This window comes from Salmo trutta, chromosome 5, assembly GCF_901001165.1.
Source record: "Salmo trutta chromosome 5, fSalTru1.1, whole genome shotgun sequence".
NCBI classification, from domain to species: domain Eukaryota; kingdom Metazoa; phylum Chordata; class Actinopteri; order Salmoniformes; family Salmonidae; genus Salmo; species Salmo trutta.
In genome coordinates, this window is record NC_042961.1 from 38,037,491 (window position 1) to 38,055,421 (window position 17,931).

Sequence of the window (17,931 nt, forward strand, 5' to 3'; positions counted from 1 at the left end):
GTAAACACATGCCCCATATTTTCTGTACAGCTATACCACATTATTGCAAAACATTGCTCAAGCTTACTGTGCAAGCTTCAAAAAGCCCACTCACACCTCTCCACACATGCAGAGTTGGGTACCGTCAACTTGCCTGCCCTGTGTACAGTATAGTCTAGGCCAGGGGTGTCTCACATTTTAGCTCCCTGCGCTAGCCTATATCCCCAGTAACCTTATTGGTACCCTTGCACAATCTCGGTAATCAAACAGCCACCAGTTATGTTTGAGTGCATGTAGTTGCTCGTGTGTGCGGTCCATCTGTCCACAAACACTCACCAGGGCATGTATGAACAAAGTGTGCAGACCTGCCAACATGCACGCATTTTGTGTACCAACTACGCAATTCTCTCTCCTTGTACGAGATTCGAGTTAAAAGTACGCAGAAATAAATAGGGCCTGATTTTTCTTTTTTTTTCTTTTCTTTTTTTAAAAAATTTTAACAATATTTTTTACAACATTTAAATAAATAAAAATTTTATAAAAAAGTAAATCTAACATCCCGACTCTCGAGCTGCAGGAACACACAGACATGTACGGAGTTTGTGTTAACAGACATGGAGATTAATACATCATTATTCGATTTAGCTACCCGGTGTCTGCCCTTCCTCCCGTTTGTTGTGATGCTGAGTTTCCTGACTGTCAGCTGTACTAAGCACATGGACAAATCCATTTTCGACTCCCAAGTGTTGTGGAAAGGTAAACACCAATTGTTTCAAGCTAACGTTAACGAACATAAGATGGACATTCAGTGGGCTCTAAAGTGCCAGCAGTTCACTCACATTTGCTATTGAAAGAAATGTAAATACGAAAAATAACTGGTCGCATTTGTTCGAGTGTGATATACATTTAATTCTGCGTCCCATTAGTTGTATTTTCCACGTAACATTACGAGATTCACGCAACTTGATAGACTGTAACAGTAATTATGATCCACGTTACACAAAGCATTACAAATACATAATCAAAAATAAACATCTTGGCATTAAATGGAGTCTGGAGTTTAGAAAACTGTGCGATGAAGAATGAATAAGTGTCCGGTATTAGCTATAGAGGCAATGCTTCTAAAATGTCTTTGCACTAGATTTGAGATTTTTATCAATATCGAAAATCTGAAATGTATATGCTCCAAAGAAATACAATAGGCACCTTTTACATAGACTGAAACACCGGACTCTTCTAGCGAACAGCGTTCAGATTCCCTTTGCGGTAGCCTACTTAAGCTTTATTTGTTTTTGTTTTAGTGTTGATTAGGAATCGTGTCAAACCAATACTTGTGAGCTGGCCCTCGTGATTGGCCCTGTTTGTTAGGTGACAAGCGTTCCTTTACTATAGAGACTTAACTTGGGGGCATGTGCTAAGAAAAACGTTATAGATAATTGTCTCCATTCTACACTGTATATGTAATGGAATAAACATACAAGCTGCGCTAATTCCACAAAACATATATTTATTTTATATGTTCTGTACTTATCAGTATGAATATTTTATTTATGTTTTGTAAATACCTTTTTAGAGGACTGAACTGAACCAGGTGTGACTCATAATGTTTGTCTAAGCGCATGTGCTCATGGAAAATAGTAATGCAATAAGAAAATTAGCAGGTCATTTTGCAAATCATTGTTATTTGCAGCCAGTCAGTAAAGCTATGTCAGATGATGAGTGAGGAGACTGCGGGAAACAGAAAGAGCAGCAGTAACCCCAAACCCCAAAAACAGCAGAGTACACGCACCTCAGAAGTTCCATTCCTAAATGGAAGGCTGTCAATAAAGTATTCCAACCTTTTTATAGACCTTGATTTGATACAATTCTATAATTGTGATCAGACTCACAAACAGCGTGCGCACAAGCGTGCGTGCTATGCACGAGTTGAATCTCCAATTTGCCACGTGCGTCTGGTACTCTAAAAAGTTGGACAGGGTTGGCAGGTCTGAGTGTGTATGTTTTGGCTTTGTGTATTTTGAGAGTTTAGAGGGGAAATTATAGTTTCCTCTGTAGTAAAACCATCAAACCCACACACCTTCTCACACCTCATCCTGTGATACCATCTTTTGACACAGAGACACACAAAAAGTGCATATACACACCGGGGTTTCTGTGATTTTAATTGGACATTTGGACATTTTAATTGGACAAATTTACTGGTCATCCATATGCATTGGGTGCGTAACCCATTAGGGTGTCCGCCCACGCTGCCTTCGCCATCAATTAACAAGGATTATTGGCCAAATGAGCCACATTTACAGGTCTTTAACAGCCTATAACAAATTTGAAAGACACTATTCCTGTTTCGATTAGGGTTGAATATTTTCCTCGTATCTTACAAATGTTCCATCCCGAGATTTAAATCCCTTCTCCCGGGTAATACATTATTTCTCGGCAAAACCGGAAGTGTCAATCAAAGCATTATAAAGCGTAGAAATAGGCCTATGTCTGGATGCTAAATGAGCCTGATGAGCCATACATGTAATGTTTCATGAGCCCTATATGAAAGATATTTTAATGATTCCAAGCCCAAATGATTGTGCCGTTATCCAGTACATGTACACTACAAAAGTATGTGGACACCTGCTCGTCAAACATCTCATTCCAAAATAATGGGCATTAATATGGAGTAGCCCCCCCCCCCTGCTATAACAGCCTCCACTCTTCTGGGAAGGCTTTCCACTAGATGTTAGAACATTGCTGCGGGTACTTGCTTCCATTCAGCCTCGAGCATTAGTGCGGTCCGGTGTTCCAATTAATCCCAAAAATGTTCGATGGGGTTGAAGTCAGGGCTCTGTGCAGGCCAGTCAAGTTCTTCCACACCGATCTCGACAAACCATTTCTGTATGGACATAATAACAGCACTTAGTTGACCAGGGCAGCTCTAGCAGGGCAGATATTTGACGAACTGACTTGTTGGAAAGGTTGCATCCAATGACGGTACCATGTTGAAAATCACTGAGTTCTTCAGTATGGGCCATTCTACTGCCAATGTTTCACTATGGAGATTGCATGGCTGTGTGCTTGATTTTATAGACCTTTAAGCAACGGGTGTGGCTGAAATATCCAAATTCACTACCTTGAATGGTTGTCCACGTACTATTGGCCATGTAGTGTATGATATCGGCTACAGCACATTACAGTAGGTAAAACAGAAAAGCCTGTAAATTTAGATAGCTAAAATGCTCTCTTGGGTAAATCAATTCAACTAGCTCCAGTAGGCTAATCTTTTTGAGTGTGGACGGTATTACTGTATTGTATTATATGGACTAGAATTATGCACATCTTTTAAACCATACATCCGGGAGAGAAAATGCTATTCTGGTGCAGTAGGGCTGGGCAATATACCGTATTTTACGATATACCGGTATTTATGTGCTGATTGGTTTGGGTTTTTACTTTACCTTCTAGACCGGTATTTAAATGTTCGGTTTGTTAAATGTAATACGCCATGTGTAACCTCCATTTTAATAGTTTACTTCGCTACTTCAGTCTGCTTTCTCTCTCTCTTCATGCCCTTTCCACACAGACCTAGCCCCACCCCCTGTCAATCACTCAAGGAGCACATTTGTTGTTCCTCGACCAAGAGACACTTGCGCGCAGTCTGCATGGTCAATGTAGCGCATGCAACAATGTTGTTTTCACTTGGCTTCTTAGTATAAATCCTCTAGTGGTCTATAATTACACTATTAGTTTGTGTTTCTTACATCTGCAAACAGCTAGTTTGTATTTTCTTTGCAAGTTTGGCCTAAATCTTGCTAGCCTTTAATGCTAATCACTAGTTAGCTAACTAGCTAATGAATGTACTGAGTCAGAGCAAACGTTATTAGCTATATAGCGTGATAATACCAGTGGTGGCGTATACCTAAATCAGCATGTTTGTGCAACAGTATCTTCTAAATCAAAGAGGAATGCGCTAGGCAAAAATGTTAGCTACGTGAAGTAGCTAAGAGAACATTACATGTAGCCAAAGATTATAGGGGTCCCCTAGGAAACACTGGTTCCTACCCTGTTACAATAACACCTACCTGGCATTTTCATTCGTTGTCATGTCAAACACCACTGTATTCAAAGTGGCCACTATTATATTCTAACTATAGAATTTGAATAATCATTTTATTTTTATAATTCCAACAGTTCACCCAAGTGTTTTACTCTAAATCGCAAGTCAAATCACAATTGTAACATTTAAAAATAAGGCCTAGATTGTTTGCCCAACCAAAAATTATTTAACAGTATAAAACAATCAGAATGGAGAAAGACCCATTTTAAAATTACTTAATGTTTGTGTTGCCACCCTAGGGTCACGCACTACTCATACACACCTGGCGCCGACAGAGATCCATCAAATGTATTTATAAAGCCCTTTTTACATCAGCCTATGTCAAAGTGCTATACAGAAACCCAGCCTAAAACCCCAAACAGCAAGCAATGCAGATGTAGAAGCACGGTGGCTAGGAAAAACTCCCTAGAAAGGCAGGAACCTAGAGAGAAACCAGGCTCTGAGGGGTGGCGGCCTCTTCTGATTGTGCCGGGTGGAGATTATAACAGTACATGGCCAAGATGTTCAAACGTTCACAGATGACCAGCAGTGTCAAATAATAATAATCACAGTGGTTGTAGAGGGTGCAACAGGTCAGCACCTCAGGAGTAAATGCCAGTTGGCTTTTCATAGCCGATCATTCAGAGTTAGAGACAGCAGGTGTGGTAAAGAGTCGAAAACAGCAGGTACAGGACAAGGTAGCACGTCTGGTGAACATGTCAGCGTTCCATAGCCACAGGCAGAACAGTTGAAACTGGAGCAGCAGCACGACCAGGTGGACTGGGGACAGCAAGGAGTCATCAGGCCAGGTAGTCCTGAGGCATGGTCCTAGGGCTCAGGTCCTCCGAGAGGGGCCAAACAGGCAGGATATAATCCCACCCACTTTGCCAAAGCACAGCCCCAAAACCACTAGAGGGATATCTTCAACCACCAACTTACTACCCTGAGACAAGGTTGAGTATAGCCCACGAAGATCTCCCCCACGGCATGAACCTGAGGGGGGCGCCAACCCGGACAGGAAGATCACGTCAGTGACTCAACCCACTCAATTGACACACCCCTTCTAGGGACGGCATGGAAGAGCATCAGTAAACCAGTGACTCAGCCCCTGTAATAGGGTTAGAGGCAGAGAATTGCAGTGGAGAGACGGGAACTGGCCAGGCAGAGACAGCAAGGGCGGTTCGTCGCTCCAGTGCCTTTCTGTTCACCTTCACATCCCTGGGCCAGACTACACTCAATCATAGGACCTACTGAAGAGATGAGTCTTCAATAAAAACTTAAAGATCGAGACTGAGTCTGCGTCTCTCACATGGATAGGCAGACCATTCCTTAAAAATGGATCTCTATAGGAGAAAGCCCTGCCATGAGCTGTTTGCTTAGAAGTTCTAGGGACAATAAGGAGGCCTGCGTCTTGTGACCGTAGTGTACTGCGTATGTACTGCAGGACCAAATCGGAAAGATGGGTAGGCGTAAGACCATGTAATGCTTTGTAGGTTAGCAGTAAAACCTTGAAATCAGTCCTAGCCTTAGCAGGAAGCCAGTGTAGAGAGGCAAGCACTGGAGTAATATGATCTAATATTTTTGGTTCTGGCCAAGATTCTAACAGCCATATTTAGCACCAACTGAAATGTATTTAGTGCTTTATCCGGGTAGTCAGAAAGTAGAGCTTGCAGTAGTCTAATCTAGAAGTGACAAAAGCATGGATACATTTTTCTGCATTTTTGTACAAAAAGTTCCTGATTTTTGCAATGTTACGTAGATGGGGAAAAAAGCTGTCCTTGAAACAGTCTTGATATGTTCGTCAAAAGAGAGATCAGGGTCCAGAGTAACGGCGAGGTCCTTCAGTTTTATTTGAAACGACTGTACAACCATCAAGATGAATTGTCAGATCCAATAGATCTTTGTTTCTTGGGACCAAGAACTAGCATCTCTGTTTTGTCCGAGTTTAAAAGTAAAATATTTGCCGCCATCCACTTCCTTATGTCTTCCAGGGAGGGCAATTTTGGGGCTACACCATGTTTCATCGAAATGTACAGCTGTGTATCGTCTGCTTAGCAGTGAAAATTAACATATTTCAATTAATATATACTGAAAACAATAGTGGTCCTAAAACGGAACTTTGAGGAACACCGAAACTTACAGTTGATTTGTCAGAGGACAAACCATCCACCGAGACAAACTGATATTCTTCCGACAGATAAGATCTAAACCAGGCTAGAACTTGTCCGTGTAGACCAATTTGGGTTTCCAATCTCTCCAAAAGAATGTGGTGATCGACGGTATCAAAGCAGCACTAAGGTCTAGGAGCACGAGGACAGATGCAGAGCCTTGATCTAACACCATTTAAAAGGTCATTTACCACCTTCACGAGTGCAGTCTCAGTGCTATGATGGGGTCTAAAACCAGACTGAAGTGTTTCGTATACATTGTTTGACTTCAGGAAGGCAGTGAGTTGCTGCGCAACAGATTTTTCTATTTCTTTGAGAGGAATGGGAGATTCGATATAGCCTGTTTTTTTAAAACTGTTTCTGGGTCAAGGTTTGGCTTTTTCAAGAGAGGCTTTATTACTGCCACTTTTAGTGAGTTTGGTATATATCCGGTGGATAAGGAGGCATTTATTATGTTCAACATAGGAGTGCCAAGCACAGTAAGCAGCTCTTTCAGTAGTTTAATTGGAATAGGGTCCAGTATGCAGCTTGGAGGTTTAGAGGCCATTACTATTTTCATCAATGTGTCGAGATATAGTATAAAAAAGAAAAAAAATGGTTGCCTCGCTTCGAGTCCTTAGGAAAGTATGCAGTATTTTAATTTTTGTATTGTATTTCTTACAAGCATTTCGCTACACTCGCATTAACATCTGCTGACTATGTGTATGTGACCAATAAAATGTTGATTTGAAGCAAATGTATTACTTTTATTATTCAAAAACATAAAATACTGTCAAATAACATCATACCGTCTCAAAACATTTTTTATACTGTGATATGATATGTTGGCCATATTGCCCAGCCCTAACATGTGGCCTACAAAGTTACAAGTATAGTCTAGCGAATTTGATATTCATTTTGAAATATATTAAGGCCTATTGTATCATTAGTAGGCTGATGCATCCCCTAATGTTATTAGCCTGCCTCCTTTCTCTCTGTTGTTACTTCATTCCTTCCTCGCTTTCAACAGTTAAATGAAATAAGTTTTGTTGTCCTTAGCTTCATCATTAATGACATCCTTGAATGATATAGGACTAGAATTAGATGCCGAACGCTTTCACTTCTCTTCACGAAGATTGAATGGTTTTGGGTCTGCATAAATAACTGCATTAGCCTACCGCCATCACACGTTTGCTCTGCTTTCAAACTACCTGTGAGTTATCAGCGAACAAGAGTTTGCGTCCCTCTTTGAATAGTCTATTGGTATAAGAAATGCTAAAAAAAAAATTTACGTCCAGCAATCTTTTGTAGTATAGCTTTTCCCACATGGGACTCCAAGAGCTAAGGAGCGTTTTTAAGGAGGCCAGCGGAGCACAGGTGTGTGCGTACTGTGCAAGAGACAGAGGCTGTAAGTTAGACGCTTATTATGCATAACCAATCATTAATTAGTTAAGTATAAGTCTAATACTGCATTTAATTTATTATCTAAAAGGGGTAGGGTAGGACATCTATCTCATGTATTCTGAAAGTATTCAGACACCTTCACTTTTTCCACATTTTGTTACATTACAGCCTTATTTTAAAATGGATTAAATCATTTTTCCTCATAAATCTACACACAATACCCACTAATGACAAAGCGAGAACAGGTTTTTCAACATTTTTGCAAATGTATTACAAATAAAAAAACACCTTTATTTACTTAAGTATTCAGAGCATCCTGTTTCCATTGATCATCCTTGATGTTTATACAACTTGATTGGAGTCCACCTGTGGTAAATTCAATTGATTGGACATGATTTTGTAAGGCACACATCTGTCTATATTAGGTCTCACAGTTGACAGTGCATGTCAGAGCAAAAACCAAGCCATGAGGTCGAAGGAATTGTCCTTAGCGCTCTGAGACAGGATTGATCTGGGGAAGGGTACCAATTTGTTTTTTGCAGCATTGAAGGTCCCCAAGAACACACTGGCCTCCATCATTCTTAAATGGAGAAGTTTGGAATCACCAAGACTCTTTTTAGAACTGAAGCCCCCTCCATCTGTGCAGAGGTCATTTAAAATACACTACCCCCTGGATTCATCTCTATTTTTACCTGCTATGCAGCCAGGACACTTCAATTGTAAATTACCTCAATAAGAAACAATATTGTTGCTTTGATCACATCAGAATATATCCTCCTCAGAATCTCCAAAATACAACAGCCACAGAACGATTTCGTTTGGACGTCGTAAAGGACCATTCACCGAAACTGAAAAGATATATATGGCTAGCTAACATCGTCCTTTTCCACGTGGACGGAGACTTGCTAGCTAGCTGGGATTTTATACAAGGAATCTGCTTCCCAAAAAAAGCTTCTCAAGTGGGTGTGACACCTACTTTCGTTGTCTGTTGCACTGCTGCTTGGATTGGACCTGGCGATCTGTAAGCCATCTGCCCTGGCCTGTCTCCCCCTGTCTGGTACAGGTACCCTCGCCACACTCCCCACCAGCATACACGCACTGTTGGGGCGAGTGGCTCTGAACTTACAATGGCTAGCCCCAAGTTGTTATATTTTTTTTCTTGTGCTTTATGCTATTTGCCTCATGACTCCTGCGTGCTTTGTTGACTATGAACTTGCTTGTTTACCCAACTGTTGGACAGACCGTTTGTTCCCAAACTTGGGACTCTGACTCTCTATATTCATGTTACCTGATGAAATTGATGAACAATATGATCTTGTTGCCATCAAATGCACATTCAAATGTTATAAATCAACACTGCAGAGGTCTCCCTGTCCTCTGTCGTGCCCTGATTGTATTACTGCTGATTATATCTGGAAATGTGCATGTTCACCCTGGCCCATCTACTGTTGCTAGCCCAAATTCTGATTTGTGCTTACGAGAGCTTCACTGATTTCTGCTCTCGTAAAAGCCTGGGTTTTCTGCACATTAACACTAGAAGCTTTATTCTTTAGGGGCAGCAACCTTATCATCGCCACGCCAATCTCTGACCTTTTTTAACCTGTCTCTCCTCTCTGGGGAGGTTCCCATTTGCATGGAAGGCAGATACGGTGTGTTCTTTATTTAAAGGGGGAGATCAAGCTGATCCTAACTGTTATAGGCCTATTTCTATTTTGTTGGAAATACTTGTCATTAATAATCAACTGACTGGCTTTCTTGAGGTAAATAGTATTCTCTTGGGTACCCAATCTGGTTTCAGCTCAGGTTATGGATGTGTCACTGCAATCTTAAAAGGTCCTCAATGATGTCACCATTGCCCTTGATTCTAAGCAATGTTGTGCTGCTATTTCTATTGACTTGATATGGTAGACCATTCCATTCTTGTGGGCAGGCTAAGGACTATTGCTGTCTCTGAGGGGTCTTTGGCCTGGTTTGCTAACTACCTCTCTCAAAGAGTGCAGTGTATAAAGTCAGAACATCTGCTTTCTCAGTCACTGCCTGTCACCAAGGGAGTACTCCAAGGCTCGATCCTAGGTCCCGCTCTCTTATCAACTTGCATCAACAATGTAGCTCAAGCAGTAGGAAGCTCTCTCATCCATGTATATGCAGATGATTGTCTTATACTCAGCTGGCCTCTCTCTGGACTTTGTTAAGTGCTCTTCAACAAATCTTTCTTAGTGTTCAAGCTTTCTCTACCCTTAACCTTATTCTGAACACCTCCGAAACAAAACAAAAAAACAAATCCCCACCGGTGTGATTACTATCTCCTGGGGGTTAGATTCAGATGACCATCCTACCCATGCTAGACTACGGAGATGTAATTTATAGATTTGTAGGAAAGGGTCCTCTCGAGTGGCTAGATGTTCTTTACCATTCGGACATCAGATTTCCCACCAATACTCCTTATAGGACACATCACTGCACTCTATACCCGTCGCAAGACCCACTGGTTGATGCTTATTTATAAAACCCTCTTAGGCCTCACTTCCCCCTATCTGAGATATCTACTGCAGCCCTCATCCTCCACATACCACACCCCTTCTGCCATTCACATTGTGTTGAAGGTCCCCAAAGCACACACATCCTTGGGTCGCTCCTCTTTTCAGTTCGCTGCAGCTAGCGACTGGAACGAGCTGCAACAAACACTCAAACTGGACTGTTTTATCTCCATCTCTTCATTCAAAGATTAATCATGGACACACTTACTGAACGTTGTGGCTGTTTCACGTGATGTATTGTTGTCTCTACCTTCTTGCCCTTTGTGCTGTTGTCTGTGCCCATTTAATATTTGTACCATGTTTTGTGCTGCTGCCATGTTGTGCTGCTGCCAATTTTTTTTATCCCAGCCCACGCAGGATACCTTTTGGTAGGCCGTCATTGAATACAAGAATGTGTTCTTAACTGACTTTAGTTCAAATAAATAAACTGCCCCCCTTGTCCAAACTGAGCAATTGGGGGAAAGGGCCTTGGTCGGGGAGGTGACCAAGAAACCAATGTTCAAATCTCTGGAGAGACCTGAAAATAGCTGTGCAACAACGCTTTCCATCCAACCTGACAGAGCTTGATAGGATCTGCAGATAAGAATGGGATAAACTCCCCAAATACAGGTCAACAAAGTATAGAGTAAAGGTTCTGAATTCTTATTTAATATGATTGTGATATTTCAGTTTTTGCTTTGTCATAATGGGGTGTGTGTGTGTGTGTGTGTGTGTGTGTGTGTGTGTGTAGATTGAGGGAGACAAACTATTTATTTTAGAATAAGGCTATAACATAATGTGGAAAAAGTGAAGGGGTCTGAATACTTTCCTAATGCACTGTGTAGGGCTATATATCAATCAAGAACAGATTATCTAGTTTGGATTCAATTTGAATCGAGTTGATAGAGACAGAGTGCTCGCTCGTCCACTGATTTTAAAGTAATGATTTTTAACTGATAGGCTTTTTTTTTAAATAAATAAATCTTTACAATAAAAAATAAGGTGACCCCGAAAGCTAGATGGAGATGGGTGAATTAGACGCGCATTCTGTCTCTTTTGTTACGGTAGCGTAGACTAGGCCTACTTGTCAAAAAAATGTTTTTTTCCCGTGATGAGTTTTACATGCGTTGTGAACTGCGCTCCATACTTTGATGGGCTTTGTCTTCACACCCTGAATGTTGATGATTCATCATGCAGAGGCTGTAGGGAAGCCAGATGTAGACATGGCATATCACACGTAGACACGGCATATCACACGTAGACACATGGGCTTAGCCATCCACTGTGTAATATTACAATTTAAGAAAAGGAATAGAGGCCTAGCCCCGGAGAGAGATCAAGAAATGCTGGCCGCATGCTACAACACCGACATGCATTTCTTTATTCTTTTCAGATAGGTACTGCGTTCACTATACTGACATGGGCGTACATTTTCGATCAGAATGTTTATAAAGATAAGCATTATATTGTTTGATTTATAGGCCTCAAACATTCTTCCTCACCTCAAGTGAGTCTGTTGGAGCGCGCCGGTGTGCACTGCCTTCATATCATAGGCCTGCAGTATAATAGGCTAAAAACCACACCAAACATTTCTATACTTTATAAGGGTAATATCAAAGATAAGTCTTAAACTAAAGATGGATCGAACCTAATTTGGCCAACAAAAATGTCTCAACAGAATGAAACACGTTTTGCATATTTAACAGGTTTAGATTAATAAATAGGCCTACAATAATAACAATGATATTCAATAATAATTGTGATAAAACTGTCGTGACGTTGTATTAGTTAATGTGACGACTGCTGCTCATCGAATGATTAACGGTATATAATTGCGTGATTAAATGAATTAAGCAATGAATCAAGCAATTATTAACTCATTAACCTGGGGCACCATGGGAACATTGTTTTGATTGAGTTTCTATTTCCCAAATTAACTCAAAGGATATCAGAATATCGATTACAACAGTCGCTAAATTAATCAATTTCCTCTACAGTCTCATAATCTGAACGTCGTATAATCCGGGAATCTGCACGGACCCGGGCTTTACCACTGAATTTACCACACCAATCTTAGTTGATTATTTATTTACTAGCAAGCTAAAATGATGATAAAAATGCACATACACAAAACACAGTCTAGCTATTGATTAGGACTTAGTATAACGGGCCAACACACTATGGCGCTTGTTACCCAAAATGGGGATTTTAAAGAGAGTGAAATAAAGGAAGTACACGGGAGAAATATACATTTGGGTTCATTTGTCAGCCATGCTTATTTAAAATTAGCCTTGCCCCGAACTGCCGCTCTTATGGGTCAGAATATAATGATGTAATTACGTGTTGGAGTTCTCAGGTGGGAAGCTCCGCGTGGTCGTTTAGGCTTCTAAATGACGCAGTTCTCCGGCGCAACTCTCTGGTTGTCCTCACGATGTCAGTGTCCTTCTTGGCTAAGTGGTCTGATCCTCACCCTTGATCGGAAAGGGGTCTTCTGAGGACAGACAGCTCTGTAGCTCAGAGCTCACAGCTTCGGCTCGAATGGTGTCGATACCACGATTCAATGGAGAGTGGAGGCTGGGTGGTTCGGCTTGAATTCACCCGCTTAGACACAGCTACTCGTCCGTAGCTCGTGTAGAAAAATATTTCTTTGTCTTCAACCTTGTGTTTCGTTTTGGGGTTCGTCGACTTTGTTAGACCTTAGCTGCAGCTTGGGGTCAATAGTCTTCTATGTTAATTCTTCACTCTCCTGTCTTATACCCTCGGGTCAGAAGTGGGTGTAACCGCCTTTAGGGCAATTCTCTGGGCGGACCAAGTAAAGGGGCAAGGCTTAGATTTGGCTAAAAATCCGATTTTAGACACTAACTTCACATTTCATCTTTACCAAAACATTCTGTTTGATTTGGATATTTTCCAAACAGCGTACAATGTATAAACATCAGGCATATACTGGGAAAACTCTTAAAGGTACAATGTTTTCATAATAACGTCATCTCTTAACCTTTAAAAACAAATACAAAAGTTACATACATTTTAATATTCCACTTTTCGTCATAACCACCATTGTGGCTGACGGAAACCATTGTTCCAAAGTCCCTTTATTGCATGTTTAATGTTCTGAGGCCAGTTCTCCATTGTTAGGACAAAGGAATTTCTCTGTGGCCTAAGTTTTATTATGGGCGTGAGGTGTCATAAAACCCCCACATCTTCAGACCCCTAGATCTCTCCTCCTCTGTTGGGGGTTTGGGAGATAATCTGTAGGGTGGTGGTCTCCTGTACCCTGACCTGATCAGGACAGTCATGACAAAACCAATGATTATAAATACCAAAAATAAGTACTAAGTTCCAAAATTGCATCCTACCTGAATAGCGAGTTGCACAGTAGCCTGCATTTGGCCATGCCTACATTTTTCTCATCTTTGTCCACTACTAGGGATGTGCATCGTTCCCTTCTCAGACAATTTGATACACGTATCTAGATACATGGGCTCTGATACGATACAGGAACAATATGTTTTAGTTTGAACATTTCACAGCACTTTTATACGCCCAATCATTGCACAACAATTCTAAATGCAATTGTATGTTCAAATTTAGTTTTTGGGCCATGTTTTAAAAAGGGCTGTTTTTTTTATTTTTTCTCAACTGGTAATTGTAGCGTGCTTCCCATTCAAATGCATTGGTTAGTTGAGCACTGCATATATTTGCACTCTCATTGTTGGTTCAGTGCCACTTAAATTTGTTTTTGGAAAATAATTTCCTCCAGTTTAGATGGACGTCATATTCTATTTGTGTCTCCCCTTCTCTCGTTGGCCTATTCTATGGACAACGTCGTTTTTATTGATATCAAATCAAAGTTTATTTGTCACATGCACCTTACAGTGAAATGCTTACTTACAGGCTCTAATCAATAGTGAAAAAAAGGTATTAGGTGAACAATGGGTAAGTAAAGAAATAAAAAACAACCATAAAAAGACAGTGAAAAAACGTAGCGAGGCTATAAAAGTAGCGAGGCTACATACAGACACCGGTTAGTCAGGCTGATTTGAGGTAGTATGTAAATGTAGATATGGTTAAAGTGACTATGCGTATATGATGAACAGAGAGTAGCAGTAGCGTAAAGAGGGGTTGGCGGGTGGTGGGACACAAGGCAGATATCCCGGTTAGCCAATGTGCGGGAGCACTGGTTGGTCGGGCCAATTGAGGTAGTATGTACATATGTACATGAATGTATAGTTAAAGTGACTGTGCATATATGATAAACAGAGAGTAGCAGCAGCGAAAAAGAGGGGTTGGGAGGGCACACAATGCAAATAGTCTAGATGTTCAGGAGTCTTATGGCTTGCGGGTAGAAGCTGTTAAGAAGCCTTTTGGACCTAGACTTGGCCCTCAGGTACTGCTTGCTGTGCGGTAGCAGAGAGAACAGTCTATGACTAGGGTGGCTGGAGTCTTTGACAATTTTTAGGGCCTTCCTCTGACACCGCCTGGTATAGAGGTCCTGGATGGCGGGAAGATTGGCCCCAGTGATGTACTGGGCCGTACGCACTACCCTATAGCCCAGCCCTCTACGCTATATCCGCTCAGCCGTTCATTGAACAGTCTTTTTTGCTAACAGTGATTGAGTTATGACTATCCAATCCACTCATCACATTACGAATAGTAGGCTATCTTGCATACGTTTGCAAATAAGGTGATGCATGAATGCTTTATTATAAAGGTGCATTTTTATGGTGAACATTTGCTTCCCCAAACTTGAAACTCACATGCCACCTATGCATAGGCTAGTGATTTTGCTGTTCATTACTCATCTTGTTGGCTGAGGAAAAGTAAATGAATGTGGACAGTTATTTTAACATCCTCAAATTGTGCAGTAATGACATCCTCAACTTGCATGTTCTGTTAAAATGAATTACCATAATCTAAATGTGATTTCTGTCATTCTGAGCACTCTGTCTAAAAATGACCATATACTCTGATAGTTTAAAGCAAACCTACCAAAACTGTTACTGATGGTGAACCTGAGCAATCAGAATAAAATCCATTGTAAGCCCCATTCAGCAGGTATAGCCAGATGAGAGTTGTCTCCGGTAGCTTTATTTTATTCTGGTAAAACACCTTACAACAGTGTGTGTGTATATATATATATATATATATATCTCAAGCCATTTTAGCATTTGAATGCTGAAGGTGCTGCACAGATGTGCAGGAACAGGCTGCCTACATCGCCTTGGGCACAGTGCACAGTTTGACTAGGCTACTGATATTGTCTGGGGTTGTTTGGCATGCAAAATGCCAAACAAACTTGTTCGAAACTGAAGGAGAGGACGCATCATTTGTCACAAAAGATGAGGTCTTTTTGGAAGGTAGAAATATGTAATATGAGCAAAAATAATTGTGAACCGGCGATTCGTAACATATCTATAGATTTTATGACCTACGCACGCTACATTTTTATCGTTTTGGGGTCCGCGGCCCGATAAACTTGTATTTTAAACATTTTAACGATGCGTAGCGGGGCGATGCGTAGCGGTGAATCGTTAAATCCCTATCTACTACAATATTAAAACTTGTCCATACGGAGGATATTCCCCTTGTATGCTTTTGACTATAGGCATAGTTTCTAACTTTCGTTTTACTTAAATGGAAAAAGACCTCGATCCTTGCGATCAACAGTAACCTAGGCCAAGGCTCCCGCGCTCTCCCTCTCTCTCGCTCTCTCTCTTCAGCAGCAGGCGTATGCACATAAGGCAGTGTCTTACCGACGGTTATGGATGATGACCATTGTGAAAAAAAAATGTTTCTGTCAAACGAACAGCTGACTGACCACTGTACCTATAATATAATGAGGGGTGTGTTTTGACCAGATCTGTCAGTACCTTGGCTGCAGCTGTCTCCCCCCCCCCCCCCACTCAATCACAACAAACAAACCTCTTGCAGGTTGTGTTCAATAACTACAGGCAGATGTATGGTGAGATGTATACAGACGTTCATCTTATGTTATGATTAAACCAGTACAGTTAGCTCTGACACCTGTGGTCACTTCTATCTTTCAAACTTAACATTTGGTGACTAAGATCGCTGAATTTTCCCTGCCACCACCCTCTGTTCCTCGCTCTGCCTGGTGAGTCCCAGGTTCCATGGACTCGATGGATTCAATCTTTTCAAACACAGTACCGGTCAAAAGTTTTAGAACACCTACTCATTCAAGGGTTTTTCTTTATTTTGACTATTTTCTACATTGTAGAATAATAGTGAAGACATCAAAACTATGAAATAACACATGGAATTATGTAGTAACCAAAAAAGTGTTAAACATATCAAAATATATTTTATATTTGAGATTCTTCAAAGGAGCCACCCTTTTGCCTTGATGACAGCTTTGCACACTCTTGGTATTTTCTCAACCAGCTTCACCTTGAATGCTTTTCCAACCGTCTTGAAGGAGTTCCCACATTTGCTGAACACTTGTTGGCTGCTTATCCTTCACTCTGCAGTTCGACTCATCCCAAACCATTTCAATTTAACACTTTTTTGCTTACTACATGATTGAACTCAAGTGTTTTGACCCTTTGACCAGGTCCAATGTCACTAATCTGATTAAAGTGTCCTTCCTGTTCCATTTATAGGAATGCTCACAGCGAGGGTATGTCTGCGTGATGAATGCTGCCTTGCTGGTCTTCTCTATGGTGCATGTTCGGCTGCAAAGTGGACATCTCTAGAACAACTGCAGCAGGCAATCCTCATAACCAATGTACTTCCTCATCTTATGAGGTGGTGTTGACTGGAATGGCCTGTGACAGAGTGATATACTAGACAGCCAAGTGGTAAATTGCATTTTGATATAAAAAAAGGACAAAGCTTTTTGATAATGCACTGCACAACCAAATTGACTCTACTACTTGTATGTGCTTGGTTTGGTAATTAACCTACTAGTTTATCAAACTGGGTGTTTTTTTTAATGCAACTTCTCATCACACACATTACCGTTGATGAAGCCATTCGTGTCATCAGGGCAGTAACTCTGGTCAAGCTAATTTTAGGTTGTCACTAGTTACCAAGTCATCAACCTGCCTATTTCCACAATTTATCTTCTTATAATGTGATTTTAAACCTAACTGGAAACTTTGCCTAACCTTAAATTAAGACCAAAAAGCACATTTTTGTTTTCATGAATGTTTATGATATAGCCAGACTTTGTGGCTGTGGTAACTAGCGGAAACCCTAATTCTATGCTTTACAGATGTAGACTAACTTTAGCTCCAGATTGGATTAGATTGGCTAGCTTGCCTTGCTAGCATTATCAAATGATAGTTACATAACCAACAGTATCTAGACCACTTTTGCAGTCAAAAAGCAAGCTGAGATCTACCGTTCAGATTTTTTATTTTTTTTAAACATGAGCTCTAAAAAATGTAACAGTAACCTAATAAAAACAGTTCGGTTGGAATTAGGTTTGTGCAGTAAGACTAATACATTGTCAAAGCATATTGGCTATAGACCTGGCCTGCCAATCTTGGACCATATAATTTTTTCAAACTCAAAATTTGATAACAAAATAGATCAGCTGGTGTAGCACTTGTGAGGCACAGATTTTACTGGACTAATGATACCTGCATCAATGGTCATGGTGGTTTCAAGACAAGTGTGGTCAAAAATAGGTCAAATCATGAAATCAACGATCTTCAGCTCGGAGCTCTAGAAAGATGATACAGTTTCCAACTTTGAATTCCGAGTTTTTTCAGAGTTCCTAGTTGTCTTGAATGCACTGAAGTCAGAAGTTTGAGATATCCGAGTTCCCAGTTGT

The 17,931-nt window shown here is 40.8% G+C and overlaps 1 protein-coding gene across 1 annotated transcript in view; it reads left to right on the top strand.

Annotated features, from left to right (window-relative positions):
- LOC115194111 (TBC1 domain family member 14) overlaps positions 1-17,931 on the top strand; it is a 79,421-nt gene that overhangs the window by 7,344 nt on the left and 54,146 nt on the right. The window lies entirely within an intron of this gene.